The 26,259-nt window shown below is 41.4% G+C and overlaps 2 long non-coding RNA genes across 2 annotated transcripts in view; one reads left to right on the plus strand and one right to left on the minus strand.

Moving 5' to 3' along the window:
- The window catches only part of LOC106025912 (uncharacterized), a 30,071-nt gene extending 16,137 nt beyond the window's left edge, over window positions 1-13,934 (minus strand). Inside the window, exons 1-2 of the long non-coding RNA XR_002789453.2 lie at window positions 13,719-13,934; window positions 9,031-9,417 (exon numbers count right to left, since the gene is read on the minus strand). This is a non-coding gene — a long non-coding RNA (uncharacterized LOC106025912). The remainder of the gene's footprint in view (window positions 1-9,030; window positions 9,418-13,718) is intronic.
- Window positions 13,935-17,400: 3,466 nt separating this feature from the next.
- LOC134474182 (uncharacterized) lies at window positions 17,401-21,955 on the plus strand. The gene is made up of 2 exons (XR_010044842.1): window positions 17,401-18,121; window positions 21,290-21,955. It is a non-coding gene; the product is annotated as an uncharacterized LOC134474182 (long non-coding RNA).
- Window positions 21,956-26,259: the final 4,304 nt, after the last annotated feature.

The following is a 26,259-nucleotide window of genomic DNA, read 5'->3' on the forward strand; positions in this document are numbered from 1 at the left end:
AAGAAATCTCCAGCATAGTGAAAAGAAAACCCACAAACTGGGAAAAAATCTTAGTGAACTGTCCCTCAGACAAAGGATTTCTGTCTAAAACATATAAAGAATTAAAAAGAAGTCAGACCCCCAAAATTCAAAGACCCAATCCAAAAATGGGCATCTGAGGTGAATACACAATTCTCTGATGAAGAAATACAAACGGCAAATAAATACATGAAAAAGTGTTCATCATCATTAGTCATTAGAGAAATGCAAATTAAAACACACTGAAATTTCATCTCACTCCTGAAAGAATGGCCAGGATCAAGAAAACCACCAACAAATGCTGGAGAGGCTGTGGGGAAAAAGGAACTCTCCTGCACTGTTGGTGGGAGTGTAGACTGGTACAACCTTTGTGGAGGTCAGGCTGGAGATTTTTCAGAAAGCTGGGATTGGAAGCCCCATTTGACCCAGCTATTCCACTTCTAGGCATATTCCCAGAAGAACTGAAAGCATCATACCACAGTGATATATGTGCACCCATGTTTATAGCAGCACAATTTGTAATCGCCTGATCTTGGAAACAACCTAAGTGTCCATCAACTGAGGAATGGATAAAAAAGTTGTGGTATTTTTATACAATGGAGTACTACTCAGCTATAAAGAATTATCACATTGAGATATTTATAAATAAATGGGTGCAGCTTGAGACCATACTCATTAGTGAAATAAATCAAACTCACATGTATAAATACCGAATGGTTTCCCTAGTGTAAGAAATGATAAGAATACATAAAAGTATGTGGTAATCATGATTCCCAATCATATTGGTTTGAAGCCTTATAATGTTTTCACTTATTAATTGGAATAGTTTTATTCTGGGGTATTTGATTTTATTGTCTGTGATGGTACGAATAGCTATTTTGAAGAAAACAAGGTGTTATAATAGCTAGTGCTGACTTAATATCATCTTGTTTTGAAGTCCCATCAAGCTGTTGTCTGTTCCCATTGGTTTTAACATGTTGTATCTTACTATATTTTATTTTCTGCGATAGTCTAAACAAAATTTTTATAGGCAAAGAGGTAATATAGAAACCATTGTTTGTTTTCTGTTAGCTGGTTCTAAATACCCTGTAATTCTTTCATGCTCTTGAATGGCTTCACACTGTCTTGATATGTTTGATGTTATAGAATACAAAGTTATACTCAAATAATTCAAGGAAAGAGACACTATGGTGACTACCATTATGTCAGGTTATCTGGTGGTGAAGCACAATGATGCTTAAATTGTTCGGTTCTGACCTGTGTTGTTCTGTTACTATGTCCTCTTTTATCTCAATCTCTCCCTTTTTTCCTTTTTTAAAGAAATTAATTTTTTTCTTATTTTTTAAAAAAACCAAAAACTAAATTAAAAAATAGCGGGATATATTATGGTAACTTTTTGTTTTCCTATTAACCTGATTTGAACCCCAGTATTGCTCTCCCCATCTTGTCATGACTGATTTTACTATATTCTATTTTGTTTGATCGTATCAAGTTTGAGGGTATAGGCAACCACTTTGAAGGCAATAAGATTCACTATGATGCCCATTATGGTTTGACTATTATCTTCTTTTGAAGTCCCGTAAGGTCTCCGTGTAGGTTTTATTGATCTTGTTCTGTACTGTTTTGTTCAATTCTATTACACCTGATGATGTAGGCACCTCTTTTTATGATAGCAAGAGGCATAATGGTAACCATTTTTGATCATCTTGTATTCTGTTTTTGCATCATGTATTATGTCCATCCTTCTGTTCTAACTGACTCTGTTTTGCTTTGTCACATTTGTTTTTTTTTTTCTTTTTCTCTTCAAAAAAAGTTATAAAAACTGTGGGAGTAATAAAACCCAAAAAGTGTAAATGTTATTGTAAAAAAGAGAGAAAAAGAAAGTGGTCTAAAGGATATAACTGCATGTATATTTAAGTGTGTAGGACAGAAAACCATATTATGGAGTTTTTGTTGGATCATTGAACAGAACTGTCTGCAATCTCACTGTATGAATGTCCACTTTGTATGCTTTAATTTTGTAATTTGGATAACTGTTTCTAAGATGACAATATGTAATCTATTAACTTGAGGTTTCTTATTGTATATTTTTTTCTTGAAATTATGTATTACTTGTACCCTTTTACTGCTTTGTTTTGCTTTTTCTATTTAAATAAAAAAGAAGAAGAAGAAGAAGAAGAAGAAGAAGAAGAAGAAGAAGAAGAAGAAGAAGAAGAAGAAGAAGAAGAAGAAGAAGAAACAACTACAACAAAATTTCAGAACACCTTAATTGGGAACAACAATGATACACACATTGCACATTGTCATCCCCAGATCATTCACCCAGAGCACAAGACAGCTGCATTCAATTGTATGAACAACACCAACACAGACCTTTTTCTTCAGTGAACTCAGAAAAATCAGTAGTGTAACTATCTTAACTATCTTTTGTATGGTTTCTTTAAGCTTCTCACACTTGTGAGACAATCAGATATTTACACATGCATGTCTGATTTATTTCACTTATGCGTATTGTCTCAACTTGCATCCATTTACCTATAGAAGTCTCAAGTTTATCCTTCTTTTTGGCTGAGTAGTACTCCATTGTATAAAAATACCACATCTTTTTTTATCCATTCCTCAGCTGATGGGCATTTAGGTTGTTTCCAAGATCTGACTATTACAAATTGGGCTGCTATGAACATGGCTGCACATATATTGCTGTGAGTGATGTTTTTAATTCTTCTGGGAAGCTACTAAGAAAGGCAATAGCTGGGTCAAATTAAACCTCCAATCCTAGTTTTTTGAGGAGTTTCCACACTGATTTCGAGTGTTTGCATCATTCTACACTCCCACCAACAGTGGAGAAGGATTTCTCTTTCCCCACAACCCCTGCAGTATTTGTTATCGGTTGATTACTTGGTAATAGTCATTCTTTCCAGAGTGAGTTGAAATCTCAGTGTTGTTTTAATTTGCATCTCTTAAATGACCAATGATGTTGAACATTTTTTCATGTATTTATTTTCCATTTGTATTTCTTCATCTGAGAAGTGGGTCTTCATCTCAGATGCCCATTTTTGGATTGGATTCGTAAACTTAGGAGGACTGAATTTTTTGCGTTTTTATATAGTCTCAACAGTAATCCCTTTTCTGAGGAACTGTTGGCAAATATTTTCTCCCACAGTGTGGGCTGTCTCCTCACTGTGCTGGTGATTTCTCTGGCTGTGCTAAAGCTTTTCAGTAGGGTGAGATCCTACTTGTTGACTCTGTGCAATCTGGGTTTGGTTCATAAAGTCTTTGCCTACACCAATGTCTTTAAGAATTTTCTCTTTTAGCAGATTTATGTATCTATTTTAATATTAAGATCTTTGATCCATTCTGATTTTAGCTTAGTACGTGGTGAAAGATATTGATCCAGTTTTAATCTTTGGCACGTGTAGATGAAGTTTTTCCAACACCATTTATTAAACAGGCTGTCTTTCTTCCAAGAAATTTATTTGGCATCTTTGTCAATGATAAGGTGGTTTAGTGTGTCTGGATTTGTTTCTGAATCTTCTAACCTATTACATTGATCTTTGGGTCTGCTTTTATTTTTGTTTTTGCCAGTATCACATTGTTCTTATCATAGTAGCTTTGTAATATAATTTCAAGTCTAGGACTGTGATATTACCTGTCTTGTCTTTGTTGCCTACGATTGCCTTTGCTATTCTAGGTCTCTTCTAGTTCCAGATGGATTTTAGGATTGTTTTCTCTAATTCTGTGAGACATGCTATTGGAATTTTGATTGGGATTGCATTGAATCTGTGTAACAATTTTGGAAGTATGGCCGTTTTCACTGTATTTCTTCTTCCTACCCTAAATCATGGGATCTCTCTCCATTTTCTAACGTCCTCTTCAGTCTCCTCTTTCAGAGTGATGTAGTTTTCAGTGTAGAGGTCTCTTACATCCTTTGTTAGATTGATTCCTAGATATTTCATTTTAGGGATGCTGTCGTAAAAGGCATTGTTTCTCTGATTTCTCTCTCAATGACTTTGTTATTCATGTATTGGAAGCCTATTGATTTTCAGTGTTGACTTTTAACCAGCCATGTTACTGAATTTGCTTATTAAATCTAGAAATCTTTTGGTAGAGTTTTTGGGGTCTTCTAAGTAGGTTATTACATCATCTGCAAATAACAGTGGTTTAACTTCTTCCTTTCCTATCTTTCTTCCTTTTATTTATTTCTCTAATTCCTCTGGCTAAAATTTCTAGGATTATGTTGAATAAGAGTGGAGACAGTGGATATCCCTGTCTTGTTCCTGATTTTAGAGTAAAAGCTTTCAGTTTTTGTCCATTTAGTATGACGGTAGCTGCTCATTTGTCATAGATGGCTTTTATCAGATTGAGATAAAGCCCATCTATTCCAATTTTTGTAGTTTTTTAAAATCATGAATCAGTGCTGGGCTTTGTCAAAAGCTTTTTCTGTATCTATTTAGATGATCATATTATTTTTACCTGTGGTGCTGTTAATACAGTATATTACATTTTATTTATGTATGTTAAATCATCCCTGCATCCCTGGGATGAACTCCACTTGATCATGGTGTAAAATCTTCTTAACGATTTGTTGCAGTCTGTTTGCCAGTATCTTATTGAGAATTTTTACATCAATGTTCATTAGGGAGACTGGTGTGTAATTCTTTTTATTGGTTGAGTCCTTCTCTGGTTTTTGTATCAGGATAATGCTTGCATCAGGAATGAATTTGCAAGTATTGCTTCTAATTCAATTTCATTAAAAGAGTCTGAGAAGTAGTGGTGTTAGTGGTCTTCACCAAATGTCTTGTAGAATTAAGTGGTGAATCTGTAAAGGCCTGGGCATATCTTTTGTGATAGATTTTTAATTACATCTTCAATTTCATTTATTTATATTGGGTTATTTAGGATTTTTATATCTTCTTGATTCAGCTTTGGTAATTCATATGTGTTTAGGAATCTGTCCATTTCTTCTGTATTTTTCAACTTGTTGAAATAGGTTTTCAAAGTGAGTATATGTCGGTGTCACTCCCGGCCGGCAGGAAGGACACACAACAAAGTCTGGCAGTGGACAACCTTTTATTTTCCTTCTCCGTACAGCCTGCCCTGGGATCGCTCCCAGCCGAAGCCTCCTCTGGTCCGCTCCCCGCGGCTCCTTCCATGCTTCGCTCCGAAGCCTCTACCGGTCCGCTCTCCGCGGCTCCTTCCGGGCTTCTACTTCCCCCCAGGGGTGGCACCAGTATATATACGGATACAGTGTCCAATCATATTAAAGTAAGCAAGGCAAGCTGATTGGCTAACATATTATTGAGCGGGTTGTTTACGCGGTAAGCAGGAAACTAACGTGCTCGATGGGAGGGGTAATCTAACTCAGGCTTTACTCTTTACCACAGGCCGCATGATCGCTATATGCGGCGGCTCGGCAATGTGGTGGCTCCCAACAAGTATAGATAATTTTTCAGGATTTTACAGTGTCTGTTGTGATTTCACTATTTTCATTTCTAATTGCATGGATTTGAGTCTTTTCTTAATGCTTTTAAATAAGGTTGACTAAGGATTTGTCAATTTTATTTATCCTTTCAAAGAGCCAACTCTTTGATTCATTGGTTCTTTTACTGTTTTTTTTTTTTTTAGTCTTAGTGTGATAATTTCTGCTTTGATCTTTATATTCTCTGCCCTTGTAAGAGTTTTTGATTTAGCCTGCTCTTCTCTTTCTAAAAGTTTGAGGCTCACCATTAAGTTGTTTATATTTGGTTGCTCTGTTTTCCTGATATGAGTATTTAGTGCTATAAATTTCCCTCTTAGGACTGTTTTCATTGTCCCAAAAGTTCTGGTATGTTGCACTGTCAATATCATTAACTAGTAAAAATTGTCTAATTTCTTCTGCGATCCATTGGTTGTTCAGTAGGGTGCCATTTAATTTCCAAGTGTTTATGAAGTTCTTATGGTTTCCTCTGGCATAGATTTCCAATTTCATTGCACTGTGCTCTGATAGTATGCATGGGATAATTTCAGTTCTTTTGCATTTACTTAAGCATGTTCTATGGCCCAGTATGTGGTCTGTTTTGGAGAATGCCCTGTGTGCAGCTGAGAAAGGTGTGTATTCTGATGTTGTGGGGTGGAACAGTCTATAGACATCTACGAGGTCCATTTGTTCAAAAGTTTGATTTAATTCTAATATCTCATTATTTTTTTATGTAGTTGATCTGTCTTTTTGTGACAGTGGGATATTGACATCTCCCAATACAATTGTATTAGGTCTTATTTGATTTTTTTATGTCTGTTAGTAATTGTTTTATATAGCTGGGTGCACTGGTATTTGCTGCATATGTATTTATGATTGTTATCTCTTCTTCTTGGATTGTTCCCTTTACAAGGATGTAGCAATGTCTTTCATTACTTGATGAGTTGTGGTTTAAAATTCACTTTGTTTTCCAATAGAAGAGCTATTCCTGCTTTTTTCTGGGTTCTTGTCGCATGGAGTATTGTTTTCTATCCTTTGATTTTCAGCCTATGAGTTTCTTTTTGAATTAAATGTGTTTCTTGTATGGAGCATATTGTTGGATCTTGCTTCTTGATCCATTCTACCAGTCTGTAACTTTTGACTGGTGAATTGAGACCATTAACATTGATGATTATAACTGATATATATTGACTTATCCTTGTCCTGTTCTTTTCCTGTTGTTGGGTCCCCACTTTTCTCCTTCCAATTGTTTGCCTTCCCTTGTGGATTCCTTCTTTTGGGGTTCATGGAGCTGTAGTCCTTATTATCTCTTTCTAGAATGTCCTTCAGAACACTTTGGAGTGCTGGTTTGTGGTCATTAACTTCCTCAGCTGTTCTTTGTCCTGGAACTATCTAATTTCTCTATCAATTTTGAGAGCTAGATTTGTGGGGTATTTCAGTCTAGATTGAAAATTGTTTTCCTTTAGAACTTAGAGTACTTCATTCCAAGTTTTCCTTGACTTGAGAGTTTATGGAGAGAATTCCGCTGCAATTCTGATGAGTTTTCCTTTATAGCGATGTGTTTTTTTTTTTCTCTAACAGCTTTTGGAGTTCTATTCTTGTGTTGAATTTCTGGACTCTTGACTATGATCCACTTGGCTGCAGAGTTTTTTTAATCATTGCTAATTGGAGTTCCATATGACTCATTTGTGTGTATGTCAAATTCTCTTGCTCTACAGGAAAGTTTTCTGTCATGATGTCTGTGAACATTTTTTTAATGTTATTTGTGGTATCTCTTGCTTGTTCATTGACTCCAATTAATCTTAAATTATTCTTCTTTGTCTCATCTAGTAGCTGCAGGATTGATTTTTCAAGTTTTGCTAGTTTTGAGAAATCTGGCTTCATCTGCTTCAAATATTTTCAAGGAGTTTTTATTCTCCTGGGTATCTGCTTGAATCTGCTTTGTGGATTCAATTTTTTTCCTATGCTGAGCTTCCGTAATTTGCTTAAGCTCATCTACTCTTTTGTCTGTGTCTACTCTAACATTGCCAAGCATGGTATGTATTTTAGTAATCTATATAGTTATCTGAGAGATTACTTCTGATTTCATTTTTTTTCCAGAGCCTCATTCAATTGCTTTGCTGTTTTTACTTCAGAGAGACCTGGTGCAGAGCTTTCAGATTGTCCTACATCGTTGCCTTGTTGATTGGCTCTTTGGTGAACTGGATGCCTGAGGTTGAATTTTGCTAAAATGCCTTCTCATTTTATTTTCTCTTTGTTTTTAAGCTTAATTCCTGGGATGATGCTTGTAAACTGCCTATGGTAGGTTGCTTTATTGGTAGTATTTAGGACCCTTAAGTGATGATTTCTTCTCTAAAGCATCTTCCAGGTGTAGCTGGTTTTTGGGTCTGGAATATGTTGGAAGATCTTACCTCTTCAGTTTGTGGGTGATGAGAAATTGTTGCTTGTTTGGCCTTCTCCCTGGTTCTTTGGCACTGTGCCACAGTATTTTCTGTGAGCTTTAATCTCAGTCATGAATTATCAGGACCAACAGCTATTTAGAACAATTATATTAATTTTGGCTATAGTGTTACCAATTGCATGAAACACAACCTAGACAACAACAAACTGAGCTGGCCCTTAATTTGCCATTTTTAATGGTACGAACTAGATTTGTGATATATAACAAAATGTAAAACAAACCAGATAATTATATGCAATGTATAAGTCCATGACGTGTCAATTTTGCCCTCAGGGTTAAAATTTAAAATGAATTAAGGAGAAAATAGAAGAAGGAAGAAGATAAAGAGGTTAGAAGTGAGACTGGAGGACAATGGGGGATCACATCAACTTGGGGAAACTGGTGCAGAAGACTGAAGGAAAAGAGAGAAAATGATATCACTGAGTTTTATTGGATCATTGAACAGAACTGTTTGCAGTCTCACTATTGGAATGTCCACTTTACAAGCTTTAACTTTGTGACTTGAACAATTATTTCTAAGATAACAATATGTAATCCATTAACTAGTGATTTCCTACTGTTTATTTTTTTCTGTAAATCTGTATAACTTGTACCCTTTCTCTGCTTTTTTTTCTCCTTAAATAAAATTTTAAAAAAAAGAGAGATAAAAGGAAGAACAGAATGGAACTATACCCACAAAGAGATTAGGCACCACTTCCACAGTCATAAATAAACAATGAAGGAGAAAGAGAAAAAAAAAAAAACTCCAACAAATAAATAAATAAATAAAAATGAAAAAGAAAACAGTCTACCTGCAGGAATCTCTCTGGGTTCACTAGTAGACAGTCTGTGGTGATAGAGTCCTGAATCAAGGCGATCTATCCCAGCAAGCTAGCAGTTGCTTTATGGAAGAACAGTGGGTAATCCCAGCAGGTAGCCCTGAGACCACACTCATTGGGCTCACCACAATCCAAGCAGTTTCCACCGGTCTGCACCCAGCTAGGGGCTGCTGGGGGAAGCCTAAAGCAATTCTGGGTCCTGGGCTTATCTGGCCCAACTCCAAAATGGCTCCCAGCTAACTCTCTCCCTGGGAGAGGACTGAGTCCTCTGCACTCACCGCCAGCCAGTGCAGTCCTCCATGTCTGCTGCTACCTCCAGTGCTGCGTCTCTCTGCAGAGGCCCTGGGGTCGCCAGCTGTCACTGTCACCATCACTCTGCATGCCCAGGTTCAAACAGCTCCTCTTGTGCAGTGAATCCCATCTCAGGGAGAAGGCACCACCAGCTTCTGCCTTCCTCTTCATTGAAGTTTTCTTTTCCCTCTCTCTGTGGGAAACACTTCAGTTCACACTTCAGGTTCTTCCGGGGTCCAGGGGACCCACTTCCTTTCTTCTTGTCTTCCTCACGATGCTATATTCCAGCCTCTGGGTGGTTACTCTCAGAGAGCCTGTTTTGTCTGCTGCAATATCACTCCACCATCTACCCAGAAGTCCAGACAACCCATTTTCTAAAATAAACAAAGTTGGAAGACTTTCATTCCCTGATCTCAAGACACACTATGGCTGATCATGACAGTGGTGTTAAACTAGTAAAAACTAGCTCAGTGGTGGTGTTTGCCTGGCACACAGAAGGCTCTAGGTTAAACCCCAGGACTACAAAAGAATAGTAGACAAATTGACCCATGGGACGTAATAAATGTTATATGAACAGTAACCCCTCCCTGCAAAAATGCATCTCCTCCTAGGAGCTCATGTCCTTATTTGGAAATAGGGTCTCAGTCAGTGTAGTTACCTTAGGAATCTCAGGATGCGGGCGCCCTGAAATTAGGGTGTGTCCCAAATCCAAGGACTGGCTTTTACAAAAGAGGAATTGACACAAAGACACAGAGGAGAAGAGCATGTAAAGGCAAGAAAATTGGGATCCTGCAGCCACAAGCCAAGAATCCAAGAGTCACCAGAAATAAGCAACAGCAAGCAAGGGTTATCTAGAGACTCTGGAGAGAATATGACCTTGGCAACAGATTGATTTGGGCTCTGGACGTGTGAGCGTGTGAGCTTTGGCTGTTGTCAGTTACTCTGTTTATAATACTTTGGTGCAGAAACCCAGGGGACTAATTCCACAGAGAACCAGAAGACAACTAGATACAGCCAGTGAGCATTCAGCAGAGATGCCAATTCTTTTCAACCAATGGAACTAGAACAATTAGGGATCTAAATGGAAAGTGAAATCCTTCAACCTCTCTCCCACACCATACATACAATATATTTGAATGGGTTGATCATAGATCAAAAAGCCCAAACTATAAAACTTCCATGAGAAAACAGCATTTATGGACCACAGTTAAAAATTTAAAACACAAAGCACTAACCATAAAAGAAAAGACTACTGCTTTGGGTTTCATATAAAATCCCAAGCTTTCACTTTTCAGAAATCACCACTAAGAAAGCAAGAAAGGCCAGGCATGGTGGTGCACTCCTGTAATCCCAGCACTCAGGAGGCTGAGGCAGGAGGATTGTTGCAAGTTCAAGACCAGCCTGGGCTACAAAGTGAGCCCAAGGCCAGCTTAAACCTCATAGTGAGACCCTTCCTCAAAAGAAAGAAAGAAAGAAAGAAAGAAAGAAAGAAAGAAAGAAAGAAAGAAGAAAGAAAGCTTCAAACAAGAAGACAATGAAGTTAGAGGTGTCCTTTCAAAATACAGTGAATGTTTACATTTTAAAAATTATTACAACAAAAGATACATCGCCATGAATCCTCTCACAATCTTCCCCTTCACTGTCAACACACCTGTCTCTCTCATTCCTTCCACTTTCTGCAGCAGTTCTAGAAATCTTCTTTCCTGAATAGCTTTAGTTGCACTGTTATGGTACCTTGATACCCTGATTCAACTCAAGATGCTGAACTGTTGTGGTTGTTTTGGCTTTGGGGAAGAGCCGAAGTTACAGGGTGCCAGAGCCAGTGTCAGTGAAGAAGGGAGAGAAGACACATTGTAATTATTATCGTAATTAATTTTTTTGGAGGCAGGTCTTTCTATTTTGTTTAGGCTGGCCTTGAACTCTTGGCAATTCTCCTGCCTCAGCCTCCCAAGTGCGGACATTACAGGCATGTGCCACCATGCCCAGCGATACTGTAATGTTTTTATTTGACAGAAATTGCTGTAAAGTTTCTGAATGGGTTCAGTACATCAAGGTGGTCACATAGCAAAGACATTCATAAAAAAGAGCATTCAGAACTACTTCAGAAAGTGGCAAGGATGATAGGAGAAAATATTCAGAGCAAGTGGGAGTAAAATTAATTGCGAGAGGCCTTTTACTGCAATATTTTTACTTAAGCATGCACTGTATTTTTAATCACTCCTAGTATGCATGCCTGACGAAGCAGTTGTATCCAAAATACATGAAGAGGTTCTAGTACTCAAAACTAGGGTCTGTACTCAAAATGAGAAGACTGATAATCCCATTTAAAATGAGAATAGGAAAAGACTTAACCAGTGAAGTCTGCACAGATGATATAGAGATGACTCATAAGCCCGTGGAAACATTTTCAGCGTAGTCATTGGAGAAATACAGATTGAAATACAGTGTGATAAGACTTCATCCTTACCACTGGGACTCAAATTGAAAAGGTTTATTTTAAAACAGTGTTGGCAGGAACAAGGAGCCCTAGAAAACATCAGTGCTGCCCTAAGACCATGACATAAGGCTGATGTTTCGGACAGAGAGTGACCGTCCTTACAAAGTTAAATACATACTCTCTGCTCACATCTGCTCTGCATCTGTGGGTCCAACCAATTATGGATAGCAAATGTTTGGGGTGGGGGGAGTTGCATCCCTATGGAACATGTGTTGATTTTGGTTTTTGTGATTATTACCTGAAAAATACAACTGCTTATATAGCATTTATCCTGGTTAGGTATGATTAGTAACCCAGGGCTGATTTATGGAGCATTGTTCATGGATTATATGCAAATACTATGCCATGTTATATAAAGGACTTGAATATGCAAGGACTTGGGTATTGATTTAGACCCTACGAATAATTCCTTCTAGATACTGAGGGCCTGACTATACTCACAGCATAACCCAGCCATTATACTTCTAGGTATTTATGCAAGAAAAATAAAAATGTGTGTGCAAACACATCAAAAAATAATACACAAATGTTCCTAGTAGGTTTAAACATTCAAAACCAAAAACTAGAAGCAAACCAAAGGCACACCAGTGGGTGAGTAAATGAACAAATCATAGTACCGCCATCCAATGGGTTAGCACTCGCAGTCAAAAGGAAAGAAGCTCCAACCCACACAGCAACATGAATATCAGGGCGTATAATCCGTGACTGTACTCCTAAGAGTTCTGAAAACAGTTAAACAACAGTGATAGAACAAGTTACACAGAATAGCTGATGGGTAGAATTGGCTGAGAAAGGCTACAGGGGAAGCAATCGGGCTGTGGAAGGTCTTGGCTAATCAAGGTGGCTGTTGCTTGGCAAATTTATTTGCCAAAACTCAACATTTCATATTCTTATCATATATAAACTATGTCCAATAAAGTTGATTGAAAGTACATTTCACCACTGCGTTCTTTGGGGGGTCTGAACCTAAAGGACATTGTCCATACTGGAGGTCGCAGGTGTCATTTGCACGGGTGAAGGCAGCAATCAGCAGCAGGAGGATGAAAGACAGGCAGGGCCGTGGGTGCGACCTGGAAGGGCTTCTCCTGTCCTGCTGATGATTGGACTTTATCTGTTTAAGAAACAGTGAGTGATAAGAATATTTTATGGATATTTTTGGAAACATTCCATGTATATTATTGTTACACTTTTTCAGGGAAACTTATGACATCTTCCACTCGGGAGGTGTGAAATCTATAGCTACCTAGCCAAATCAGCAGTCCATTCATACAGAAAGGTGGAGGATTGTTACCATTTTTGGCAATCTACTGCAATCATTTTCATCATTTTGTGTAAAAAAAAGTTCAGAGAAGTTAAGTAATTTTTCTGAGGCCACACAGCCAATAAATACATAGTGGTGGGGCTCTGTCTTAGTTACTTTTCTCATTGCTGACACTAAATGCCTGATGCCCAAAGTCAAGGGAGGGAGGCTTTATTTAGCTCACAGTTTATAGAGGTATCAGCCCGTAATCGACTGGCTCCAAGGCTGGGTGAATGGCAGACAGGCATCACAGAGGAGAAACGGTTCATGGCAGGCAGAATGCAGCAAAGCAGTAAGGGATGGTCACAGCTCTCTTTATCCCTTATAGTTTATCTCGGTTGCTTAGGGCAGGCAGCACTCACACCATTAAGCCTAATGCCCTCCATCTGAGTCCTGTACCAGGAATCAATCCCAGTGCTGCACACGAGTTCCAGCCACCTCTAACAAAGCCCCCTCTATTACCGCATGAAGTTTTCAGGGGCCATCTAGACACAAGCCATAACAGGCTCCAGTTCCAACCCTGTATCACAACAAAATAGGATTGTGATTTTAAGGAGTTTCCAGTGTTTATGCCATTTAATCCAATACTCCCTCTATAAATTTATAGAATCAACAGATCAGAGAATGGAAGAGCAGGAAATTTATGAGCAGCAGATGTTTCTGAAATGATTTTGATAGTGATTCAGATAATTTCCTGAGCCTTAAACAATAAAGAAATCCACTTCCTTTCAGCAGCATCAGGAGCTGAGATTCCTCGGTAAATATCTCACTCACCCCACATTCCTCATCCTTTAGAAAAAAGACTAGCATTAAAAGCTAGAAGCAAACTCCTCAGCAAGTACAGGCTGGGTCCAAGCCCAGGTCTACGGAGGACTCACAGATTTGTGGCAGTGGAGAGCCAAGAGGGACAGGAGAAGAGTTCTGCGTAGCCAGGCTACCTGTTCTTGTGAGAATAACCCCAAGATTCAGCAAGAAGATATCATGGAAAATTTTGTAGGTTCAGAACATTATCCAATCATTGCTGAAACAAGCCCGTAGGAAGTGAGTATGAAACAGGGCATTTGAGGTTGAGCCCCAGAGGGAGCCTGCTGTTTATGAGATCCCAACAACAAGGCAAGGAGAAACACGCTGGTGGAGTGTCGTGACTAGGGTGATCCTGCCGGGCCAACACGGGAAACAGGAAATAGTGGCTGGAAATGTGCACACACCCATCCACAAAGGGAGACGTGACTAGGCTGCAGAGGAGTTGAAACTACGGTAGTGTACTTGGGTCTGTAAAGTCATCTTAAGTATAAGGACCCAGAGTGCTATTTTCTGCTTCCTGCAAGGCACAATCTGAGGCTGCACGCTCTAGTTTAAAGGAGTAGAGTCTTCTTACCAAAGTGCTCAGTGTAACCTCCAAACTTGCCCTGTCACAGATCTGGTGGAGATTCTGATGCCGAAGTGGTCCGGGTGGCCTTGCGGTCTGTTCTAACAAGAGCACCAGTGACTGTGGCACTGGGTGTACTGGTTATTTTTCTCTCATTGCTGAGGCAAAATACACAACACCCAGTATTAAGGAAGAAACAGTTTAGCTCATAGCTTGCAGAGGTTTTGGTCCATAATCTGCTGTCTCTAAGGCAGGGTGGCGTGGCAGAGGGGGCAGTAGGGGGAAACAGCAAATCATCAAGAGCAAGCAAGGGGAAGCAAGCCTCTTTCGCTCCCTTGTATTGTATGCAGTGTCTGCCCTCTGTGGGGTGTAGCACTCACACCATCCCGTGCCTTCCTCTTGCACAGGCTCAGGATGCTTACCAAGTGAGGATCAGGGCCCCCTGCTGACCCACTTTGTTAAACTCCTAGCCTTCTCAAGTTGACACAATGAATGGCATCCCAGGGCAGAAAGGGCATGTCCTCTGAGCTCTAGGATGTGCAACTGCTGAGTTACTTAGTTAAGCTTTTAGACTTCTCACGTTGGCACAATGCATCAACACTGGGACCAGTGTGGGATATAGTGTCATGCAGCTGCTCAGGGCTGGCTGGTTTTGTCTCAGCTGGACACTTGTAGAAAATAATTGGTCTCTTAGCATATCTTTAATGGATGGCTTTTTAAAAGCTTGTAGTTTGCTATGATTTATATCTAGCTATCTCCGCAAATCCTCATGCACTCATGGATATGGTTTTAAAGAATCGACTGGACCATATGTGCTATCCTTCTGGGATTCAGTCCACTATGAATTTATAGTTTAATGTGATTGAGAGGTAAAGCCTGGTGGAAGGAGGTGGGTTGTTGGAGGCGTGTCCTGGAAGAGTCTGTCTCTCTTCCTCCTCCCTTGATCTCTCTGCTTCCTGCTGCCACACCATGAGCTGCTTCTTTTCTGCCATGCCACCCTGCCTTGGAGCCAGCTGACTATGACTGAATCCTCTGCAAACTGTAAACCAAAATAAACTTTTCCTCCTTTAAATTATAGGTGTTGGATGTTGTGTCTTGATAATTGTTGTACACTAGAAAAAAGAGCTTCGTTGTATTTGTATTATGCCAAAATACCTGTAACATGGCCGTACTATGTATATGTTTTCTTTCCCCCTCTGGGTGACCTAATTGATATGTTAATCAATGCTCTCCTCTATAAAGAATTATAAAATCTTACCTAATTGATATGTTAACCATTGTTGCCCTCTACAAATAACAGATGTTATTTGGTGCTAAAATAAGCTAACAGAGGTTGTTAATTACTGCTAGACTGCTCTGTCCTCTCCTAAGGAAAACAAAGGCCTTCCTCATTAACAGTTTTCCTGATCCATGCCCAAACCCCTTACTTTGTAAACTGTGATATGTACTTAAAGGTGGCAAGTATAGAGGAGCAACACACAAACAGCTTTTGCAATCTCCAACTGCGCTGTGTCGCTGGGCCCAGGATAAAATAAATCAGCGCTGCTTTTTAAAATACGTTTTTGCCTCATTTTTTAAACCCGAGTGTGGGGGCTCGTTTTTGGATTACAAGATTTGGGGGCTCACTCTGGATTAATGGGGGACCCCCCAAATTATTTTTTCACCGATCGATCGGCCAAACATCTGTAAGTATTTGGGTTTTGTTTTTTTTTTGCCTGTTTATAATCTGAGTGCACACATTTATAACTGCAGATAAAATGAGACAACTTCTGGGGGCCTTTTTCCCCTTTTGTATTTTAGGGCTTTTGGGGCCCATTTGTAACTTTGTTTGGGCTTCAGCCCATGTCAGGGTTTCTGTCTATTTGTAATTAGATACGTGCAATGACTGCAGACGAGCTAGGGCTCCTTCTGCACTGGAATCCGGGGCTATTGCCTGTTTGTAATGTGTGTGGCTTCAGCCTGTTTGGGGCTTCAGCCCATGTGTGTAGTTTCGGCCCTGTGGGGCTTCGGCCCATCCGGAACTTTGAGGCCTTTTGCCTGTGTGTACTTTGGAATTGTCTGCCTGTTTGAATCTGTTACTAACTTTGGGGGGTTTTTTTGGCCCATTTAAACTTGTTAAATTTGTTACTAACTTAGGGGCTTGTTGCCCATTTCTGTTGCAGGATCCATGTGGCTCATCGGACTCAAGGTTCATAATGAAAATTATCTCCTTTAGCTCACCAAACTGCACAAAACAACCTTTGTTTGTGTCTTTAACGTTGTTCTTGTCTTGTGGTGACTTGTTTAATGTTTTAGTCCTCAATTGATTACTTGCAACCTGGGCATGCCTTTTTTAAAAAGTATTTTTCTTTCTGGTTAAAATGTGAACATACGTGCACATATATGTATATTTATGGTTTTTAAAAATCATATTAACTTTACCAAATAAAACCAGGTCATACTGTAATTGAGCCAGTTAAAAAGGTTACAGTTTTTGTTAAATACAGCATTTTAATGTAGTAAAAAAGACATAAAATGATTAAATATGCTTTATTTAGACTACTAAAAAGGTCATTTCAAGGATTTTGTTAAAGGCTTTAATGTTGTCTAAAAAGCAAAAAAAAGAGTAACTGGTAATAAGTAAAGTAAAAAAGAGGTGGTTTTGTCTTAAAGTAAAAATGTAAAAGAAAAAAATGCTTTCCTTCTGTGGCTTGGCTATCAAGAGCAAAGAGCCCAACAAAATAATTTACAATACTGTGAATTTGGGGGAGGAAAATTTCTAGGAATGTTATAGATTATAAAGACAGAGTTGAGATTTTGATTGCTAAAAAAAAATTCATCTTGTACTGGAAAAAGCCGATCTAAATTTAAAAGAAATAACTATTGTGCTAATGTGATTGGTGATTATAGAGATAAAATACAAGTTCTTGCATGTGCTGTAAACATCTGAGAGATTATACAGCACAATTAATTTAATTACCTATAAAAAAGCACTTTTTTGTTAAGTATATAATTTCAGTAAAACAATGGCCTGCCACGTGGCACCCTGGGACAAAAAGCGGTGTGCCATCCAGATGAAGCTTGCTCTCTGATCTGTAATGCCAGAACCATGTTTTCCTTTTGTCCCACCCCGATTAAACAACCAGAGGTAAAGAGGTTCCCCGGTATCACCAGTTGTTCTCTTTGTAACTCATTCGGCCCCAGACATCAGACAAAAATTGCAAAAGTTTGAGAGATTTAAAAAAAAAATGCCCTTCAGTCAGTTATTAGAGGTTGCTTAAAAGAGATTTGACAACCTAGAGGACCCTAAAGACCAGGCTTAAGTGGTTTCTGCTGGACAGAAAGACTACATTGGTTGTTGGACTCTCCATTTAAAAAAAAAAAAAAAGACTCTTTCCTCCCAGCAAATGCAAGCCATCCAACAGATTCCAGTCCCTGTGACTAAAAGGCAAGTGCAAAAATTTCTAGGAGCCACAGGACTGATCCAGAGTTTGGGACCATGGCAAAAGCCTGTTGCCTATCTTTCCAAGAGACTTGATAATGTGGCAGCTGGATGGCCACCTTGCCTACGAGTAATTGCCTCAGTGGCTCTCCTTTTAAAGGAAGCCCAAAAGTTGGTTTTTGGACAAAAGCTCTTAATTGTCTCCTCCCATTCACTGGAGACACTCATTAAGGCCCCTCCAGACAGATGGATGTCTAACTCCCGAGTCATGCACTATCAGGCACTACTTCTGGATCCGACTACTATTAGTTTCAAGAAGACAACAGCTTTAAATCCAGCTGCTTTGCTGCCTGACGAAGACCCCTCATTGCCTGACCACAATTGTACTGAGGTCATCAATCACCTCCCGGGATTTCAACCTGATCTAACAGATAAGCCACTATATGGAGTTTCATCCTACTTCTCTGATGGAAGCAGTTACATTTATCAAGGTAAGCAGGTCGTGGGAGCTGCCGTTACCACGGACTCTCAGGTTCTATGGGAACAAACCTTGGAGCCAGGGACATCGATGTGGTGCTAAAATAAGCTAACAGAGGTTGTTAATTACTGCTAGACTGCTCTGTCCTCTCCTAAGGAAAACAAAGGCCTTCCTCATTAACAGTTTTCCTGATCCATGCCCAAACCCCTTACTTTGTAAACTGTGATATGTACTTAAAGGTGGCAAGTATAGAGGAGCAACACACAAACAGCTTTTGCAATCTCCAACTGCACTGTGTCGCTGGGCCCAGGATAAAATAAATCAGCGCTGCTTTTTAAAATATGTTTTTGCCTCATTTTTTAAACTCGAGTTTGGGGGCTCGTTTGTGGATTACAAACGTAATAAGAAAGTAACTAAGGCACAGTTACAGTGGGGTATGAGCTCTGCCCCTGGTACTGGAGATGGTTTTAGGGATCCATGGTCTGCCAGGTGTGTTTCCTTCAGGTGCTGCACTGTGGGACAATCTGAGGACTTCTGGGGAAGGAACTGGAGCAGCACAATAAGGCTGAAGGCTCAGGATTTGTGTGTATACCGCCTTATAAGGCAAAGTTTCAACATTCCTTTCTTGGGAGAGAGGCTTTCTGTTGCATAACAGCACTGCCTGACACATCTTCTAGACACCACACAGAGGTTTTGAGGTTATAGAAAAGGGTGGTATTTGAAATCCCAAATCCCTGGATGTTCATGCAGGTCCCAGCATTTACCAAACATGTGGTGCTGACCTTGTAGGAGCCGCGGTTTCCTTGCCTCTGAGCAATGAAGAAGGGTCTTCGTCTGCAGGGAGGCACGAAGGTCAGGGAGACAGCAGAGCCTACTGAGCTCAGCAAGTGAAGTTGTAGTTTAAGTGCAGGTTCCTCTCTTCAGTCATGAAGTTTGGAGATGTGTCTAGGACTTCCATAGGCACAGTGTGAGAGATTTTTTCTTCACATCCATGAAGTGCTTTGAAAACTCACACTCAGGTCTACAATCCCTTATCTGCAATACCAATGGCCAAAGCCAGAGCTTCAAAGTCTTCCTGTACGTGGAGGGATGGTTTAGGCTGGCCTGATCTCATTTCCAATAAACCCAGACGTGGACAAGAGGCTCTTCGTGGTTTTTGTTTGTCATCTGTCTGGCTCTAGAAATAGTAGCAAGTTTAATTTGGGATGCCATCTAACACACAGCATGTATACAGTATTTTTTTCCTAAAATCTGGAAAGATCTGAATGCCGGGACAATCTGTCCTGGAGGTTTCTGAGAGGGGATCCAAGCCCTATCCTCTTCTGACTGAGTTGTGGGATTGTTAGCCTTGAGTAACAATCTGCAATCCAAACAGGAATTTCTCCACTACATTTCCCACAGATTTCAGTCTCCCAGTTTCTTCTTTCAGAGCAGGCAGTGCCACATTATTTAAGTCTTGGAAACTCACCCCACTGGGGATCACATCTCCTTAAATGGTATCTGCTCTCTGCACAAATCCAATTGCTTTGACCCTCCCTCAAGGGTCCCATTTGGTCACCTGGAGCCCAGAGACCCTGGAAACCACTTTGCAGCTGGTTATCACTCTCAGGGTTGGCTGTATGACTTACAGGGTCCAATGGGAAATGAAAAAGTGGGATCCCTGTTTGGACAGAGAGAGAGAGAGAGAGAGAGAGAGAGAGAGAGAGAGAGAGAGAGGTCATTAATGCAATAAAATATAAAATATATAAAATAGTCTAGCTTAATATGATGGCACACAGCTCTAATTTTAGCTACTTGGAGGCTGAGGCCGAAAGATCATAACTTCAAGCCCAGCCCAACTATTTAGCAAGATCCTATCTCAAAATAAAACTTTAAAAGAACTGGGTGTGCACATGTGAGTGTCTTGTCTCCCCTCCTTACAAAGCCACCAGTATTCAATCACAGACCCCATCCGGATGACCTTCTCTAATCCCAGTCACTTCCCAAAGACCTCACTTCTAAAGACTGCACCTAGATTAAGATTCCTCCCTCTCAGTGCTTCACAGCAGGGATTAGATCTAATCTATGTGCCACTGACGGGGCCTAGATGGTGACACATGAGCCTGTCCTTCTAGGGGCTCACTGTCATGCTGTAAAGAAACATGACAGGATCACTAGTGTCTTAATTACTTCCTTGTGGCTGGGACAAAATAACTGACACAAGTTAAAGGAGGACCTCACAGTCTGCAGAGGTTGCACTTCATAGTCAGCTGGTTCCAGGGAGGACAGCATGGCAGAGGAGAGACAGTCCATGGCAGAGCAGGCAGAAACCTGCCTTTCATCCTTCCCTTTATATTGCAAGGGAAATATACAAGCCTGTTGGTTGGTGCCTCCCACATCCAGGATGTATCTGTCCTCAGTAAATCCATTCAGGCACCCCAGAAATCTGCCGAACCAATTATTAATGAACCAATCCAGTGCTACACACCCTCAATCTCAGCATCACACACTCATAATTCAGCCACCTCCCAAAAGCTTCACCTATGAGCACAGGAGGTTTTGAGGGACATCTAGCTTCAAGCCATAACAGTTAGTGTCTAGGATTCAGCTCCCTGGAGAACTGGGTTCAAGGGAGTTATTGAGTTTTGCTCTTGGGAGTTGATTCACAAGCAGGGACAGGAGGAAGACAAGCCTGGGGAGAGGCAGGGGACCAGGCTCAGAGTCCAGTGGAGCCCTCAGACAATGCTGCATGTAGTCTGGAGCATTGAGGGGCGCTCACTGGCCCCAAGTAAGGCAAATGAGCACAGTCTTCGTAGCCTTAGTGAGCCAGTCGCTGGCCATGGGAGCACCTTGGAAGGAGCTATCACAAAGATGGAACAGAAGACAGTACCCCAGGAAGGGTTCAGGTGAGGGTGTTGCTCAGAGGACAGGCCACAGTCAGCAGATGGTTACTGTTGATGAAAGAAAGTAGCCCAGACTTAAATAATGGTTGATATTTACATATACCAAAAGGATGTTCCAGCTAGGGGCATGGGGATGGACACATTGCCTGAAGAGGGAGCCTTGATAAAGCACCCTACCAGTCCCATCAACTGGTTAGACCATATGACCCATCATGCTGGGACACCTTGGGGAGAAAAAGAAAGTATTATTCATAATCTTGGTGGTATAACAGGTTTCTGTGTTATTCTTCTCTTTTCAGGCATAAAGAAGCCGAGGTACAGAAAAGCTAACACAGTCACTGTGGGTAAACTGATGCCATGTGGTAGAATCAAGTTTCATCCTTGCATTCTAGCTCCAAAGATGTATGTTCAAGACCCTGCTGAGAAGAACTGGAGGCCTCGGGGATGGGGCAGATGAGAGGTGTAAACCAGAGCTTGCTGGGACCTCTGAGTTAAGCTTGAGCACCAAGTAAACAGCAGGGCTGTTAACTGGGTAAATGTCAAAGCTGGGTGAGGGGAGGAAAAGGGTGCCTTCATCCTTTTTCCACTGCTATAACAGAATACCTGACACTGGTTTATTTATAACATAATGAGGTTTGCTATGGTGTGAGTATGGGTTGTCACCTCTAAAAACCCGTACTGCAGTACCACCAACCCTGTAGGTAAAGAATTAAGAGGAAGGAATCTTAATCCAACCGTAGTGTTTGGAGGTTACTGGGATTAAATAAATTCATCAGGATGAGGTCCACGATTGATTACTGGTGGCTTTGTCAGAAGAGGGAGCAAGGCCATGACACAAGTCTGTCTCCCTCCGTGTCATGCCGTGTGCTGTCTTGAGACTCAGCCAGCAAGACAGCAGCCTCGACATGTGGCCAATAATGTTGGGCCAGAATTGTGAGCCAAAATAAACCTCTTTTTACAACTTAGTTTGTGGTATTGTGCTATGAGCAAAGGAAAGTGAACCAATACACAGTTTATTTTGGCTTGTGACTCTGGAGGTCGGACATCCGTGGTCAGGCGACTGCATCTGCCCAGGGCATTGCTCTGCTGTAACCCAAAGCAAAAAGCAGAAGAGGAAGTGGGTTCCTGAAGAAGAGGTCAAACATGAGGGTAGCCCTGCTTCATAACCACCCCTCTCTAGGGGGAGCAGACTGAATCCCCAGCAAGTGAGGACTTACTCAATACCTAGGATTCACCCAGTCCCAAGAGAAAAGCATTAATCCCTCTTAATGACCTAATCACTTCCTGAAACCCCCACACATTCACAACACACTCCTTTGGGTTTAGGCAGACAGCCACAGGATCTCAGCGAGGTGGGCTTGGAGACAACAGGACTGACCCTTGGGAGCTTTTCTCTCTGGGTCCTGCATGTGGCCTAAGGGCTGTCTGAGAACAAGGAGCTCCAGCCAGAGGCTCACCTGTGTGGCCATAGGAGAGCAGGCTCTGCGTGCAGCCTTGTGCTGGGAGGGGGAGTCACTGAGCTGCAGAGTCCCAGAGCTCTGCCTCAGTTGAACCATTCCTTCAGGGATGAGGCTTCCTAGGGATGTTGTTGTCTATGTCCTTGCCACTGGCTGCATGCAAACTAGCAAACCCCCACTGACTGATCTTGTAGGCTATGAGTGCATGCATTGATTTGCTACTTCCACTCTTTGGGCTGTGGGATTTACTGATAGGTGAAAGACCACCCAGAAGTCTCAACGTGAAGAAAGAACATTTACTCCACGTTGGCTAAACTTGGCCCTGTCTTCATGTGCTGATGTGTACAGAGCTGGCTGGGCCATTTCCTTTCCCTTCAGTTGGCTCCCAGCAATGTAAATAGGGCCAGCTGAGGTGCTGATGCACAATCTTTGAAGCTAGGCAACAGTCACTGTTTTCCTGACCCGTGACTCCCCAAAACATGGTTGAGCCAGGCAGGATGAAGAGCCATGGCTCCAGGGCTGTCAGCTGGGTTTGAGCCTCAAGATAAGAGGCTATGACTTCCCAGGGCAGAAAAGCTTGCACAGCAGAACTGAAGCACAGGCCCTCAAAACATTAAATGCTACCTCAGTTGTGTTATGCAAATTGACCATTCTGCATATTCCTCTTTGGGTATTGCAGAGGACCCTTTGGGCCTCCTACCTAGCTCAGCTCTCAGTACTCCCATATTTCCCACCATTCTCACAGTTACTCATCCTCAAACCACTCCCTTCTTCACGATTAATAAAATCAAGGTTTGGCACTGGGCTGAGTCTTTGTTCCAATGGGCCTTTGTCCTGGGTGGACTTAGGACCCCTTGGCTCTCCATAACTATATGTGTCTTAGCGCCTCTATTCTTGCTGTGGGTTGCACTAAAAGTGACAGATTAAAATTAATTTATCAGAATTCCCATAGCTTTTTCCTGGGGTTACAAACATAATCTTCCCCAACAGAGATGCTGTCTGGGAAAGGCTCTGTATACTGATATGCAAACTGGGGAGCTCATAGAGCAACAGCTGATGAAAGGCCAGAATTGAGTCTTGGAGTCACCGATGCACACTTACATTTGGTAAAGGATCCTAGGAAGAGAAGCAAACCTGGAGAGGGAGCCTGAAGACTCACCTTTAACATGATGAGTCTGAGGTCTCAGCGATACATGTAAGGGACCTGTAAGTCCATGGGAGTCTAATTCTCTAGGCTTGCCTCTCAAAGTATGTTCATGGCTTCTGGTAGAAATTTGGGTACTGGAATTGATTGCTGGTCATTATGTGCTACGTGTGAATTGATGGCAGGAAGGGATCCTAGAATAAAACTATCGGGCACTACGAGACTTAAAGGTTGTAAAAAAGAAAAGGGTCTGAAAAGGAAGGTAAAGAAGTGTGGATATAGGGGAGGAGACGTAGGCACAGAGACTTAGAGGATGCCAAAGGAGGCGTTTTAAGGAGCAATGGCCAGCAGTTTAAATGCTGAGAAGAGATGAGCAAAACAAAGTCTCCAAAGCCTTGGCTGCATTTAAAAGTATGTAATTCGCCTTGATGAGAGCTGATTGCAGGATGTAGGGTGAGGCAAAAGCCCTACATCCTGCAGAACAATAAACAAGACTGAGGAGAATAATTTGTTCACGAAGTTGCCTATGAATGGAAAGGAGAGGGATAAGCCCCACGACATGGGGCATGAGTCTAAGAGTGTTTTGCAAACATAAAGCTTTTGGATGATGGAAAGGATCTGATGAAATTGATGAAAGAAAGAGAAAAGGAAAAAAGACAGGAAATACTAATGTAGCCAGGATCCCTGTGAACGTGAACGTTAAACACAACAGGGAAAAATGTCATATTCCCTCTGTAGAAGTGTACGTTTGCAGGAATCTATAATCTGAAAGACAAGTCTACACCAAAAGAGGCAGCTATAAGCTATCAGCCCACACTGTCAGAGAGCACCATTCATGGAGCAGGAATTTAGGCAGGGAAACTGAGGAGAAAGAGAGTAAGTAGCAGGACAGGGAAAGTACTCTATATATCCATCCACCCATCCATCCATCCATCCATCCATCCATCCCTCCACCCATCCATCCATCCATCCATCCATCCATCCATCCATCCATCCCTCCACCCATCCATCCATCCATCCCTCCACCCATCCATCCATCCATCCCTCCATCCATCCATCCATCCATCCATCCCTCCACCCATCCATCCATCCATCCATCCATCCATCCATCTATCCATCCATCCATCCCCCTATGCATATCGATCCACCCCTGCCACCACCCATTTACCCACCCAGCCAACAACCTTCCAGTCAGCTGGCCAACCAGCCATTTGCATGAAATTGAAAGTATGTGAAACTACACATCGGAGGGCACCGTGCTAAAAGGTTAGCATCTAGATGGGAAGTGGAGACTTACCGGTGTGTGAATCTGGCTGGCTTCACTCTCCCTGGGTCTTAACTTGCTTTTAGGGGACCAGGGCCAAGTACTGAAGAGTTAACGTAGGGCTTTCTCACTGAGCTGTGTCCCAACACTTTTTATTTTTTATTTTTATTTTGAAGCAGCTCTTTGCTGAGTCATAAAGTTGCCCAGGCTGAATTCTACCTGTGATCCTTCTGCTTCAGCTTCCCAGATTGTTGGGATTATAGGCACACACTATTACACTGGACTTTTTAACTTGCTCTTAAGGTCCTACTGTGTTTCTATTAGTTGTGTGACCAGCAAGCCAAATCAAGAGGACCATGGATCAATAGCTTTGTTCTGTGTAGACGCAAGGCCCAGGCTTCCCAGGGTTGTGACCTGCCTCCGTCACACCTGTGAATATGTTGTATGCGGTGATCACATATCTGGGAGATCAGACCTCTGATCCCAGCTCAGCTCCCACTGCGTGACCTTGAAGATGATCGTGTGACCTTGAAGATGACCACGTGTCTTTCTGGGTTTTTAGTTCCTCACCCAGAGGCTGGGAGGAATTTGAGCGACAACAGATGGACCCCAGAGCTCTTTTCAGATCTGAAATCAAAAAACAATTCTAACCCAGTAACAGAATGACTGTGCAAATGACTTAACTAGGTAAGTCCCCAAAGAAGATGGGCAAATGGCTCACAAGAATATCAGGAGGTGTGTGACATTGCTGGCCATTAAGGAAACGTTAAGGAAACGCACATCCACACCACAGCGAAATACCACTTCCTATGTGCTGGGAGGGCCACAAGGAAAAACATGGGAAACAGCAAGTGCCTGGAAACCTGTGCATTGCGAACAGAAACAGCACAGCCACGAGGAAATCAGTGAAGCGGCTCCACAGAAAGTTAAACAGAATTACCATACGACCCAGCAAACCCACTTGTGATGTATTTGCAAAAAAACTGAAAGCACATATTCCAGTTAATAGAGCTCTGTCCACAATAGGGAGTGGAAACAACCCAAAGCCCACAGGTGGATGAATTACACACAAAGTATGACCTGTCTGTGTAATGAGACGTCATGCAGCCATTAAAAAGCCCTGCTACAGGACCCAACACAGATGAAGGTCAGGCGTGCGCTAATGACGGCAAATAGGTCACACTCTGCATGCATCTACTTCTGTAAAATAGCAGAATGGTTCATGGGAGACACAGGAAACAGATTGGTGGTTGCCACGGCTCAAGTGGAGTAAAGAATGAGGAGTAACTTAGTGGACACGGTATTTTTTTAGAGTGAAGAAAATGTTTTGGGACTAAATAGACATGGTCAACCACTCTGCAGTGTGGATGTACTAACGGCTGCTGAGCTGGAGACTTCGAAGTG

This window comes from Cavia porcellus, unplaced genomic scaffold, assembly GCF_034190915.1.
Source record: "Cavia porcellus strain 051 isolate PalLab524CR breed Dunkin Hartley unplaced genomic scaffold, mCavPor4.1 scaffold_31, whole genome shotgun sequence".
NCBI classification, from domain to species: domain Eukaryota; kingdom Metazoa; phylum Chordata; class Mammalia; order Rodentia; family Caviidae; genus Cavia; species Cavia porcellus.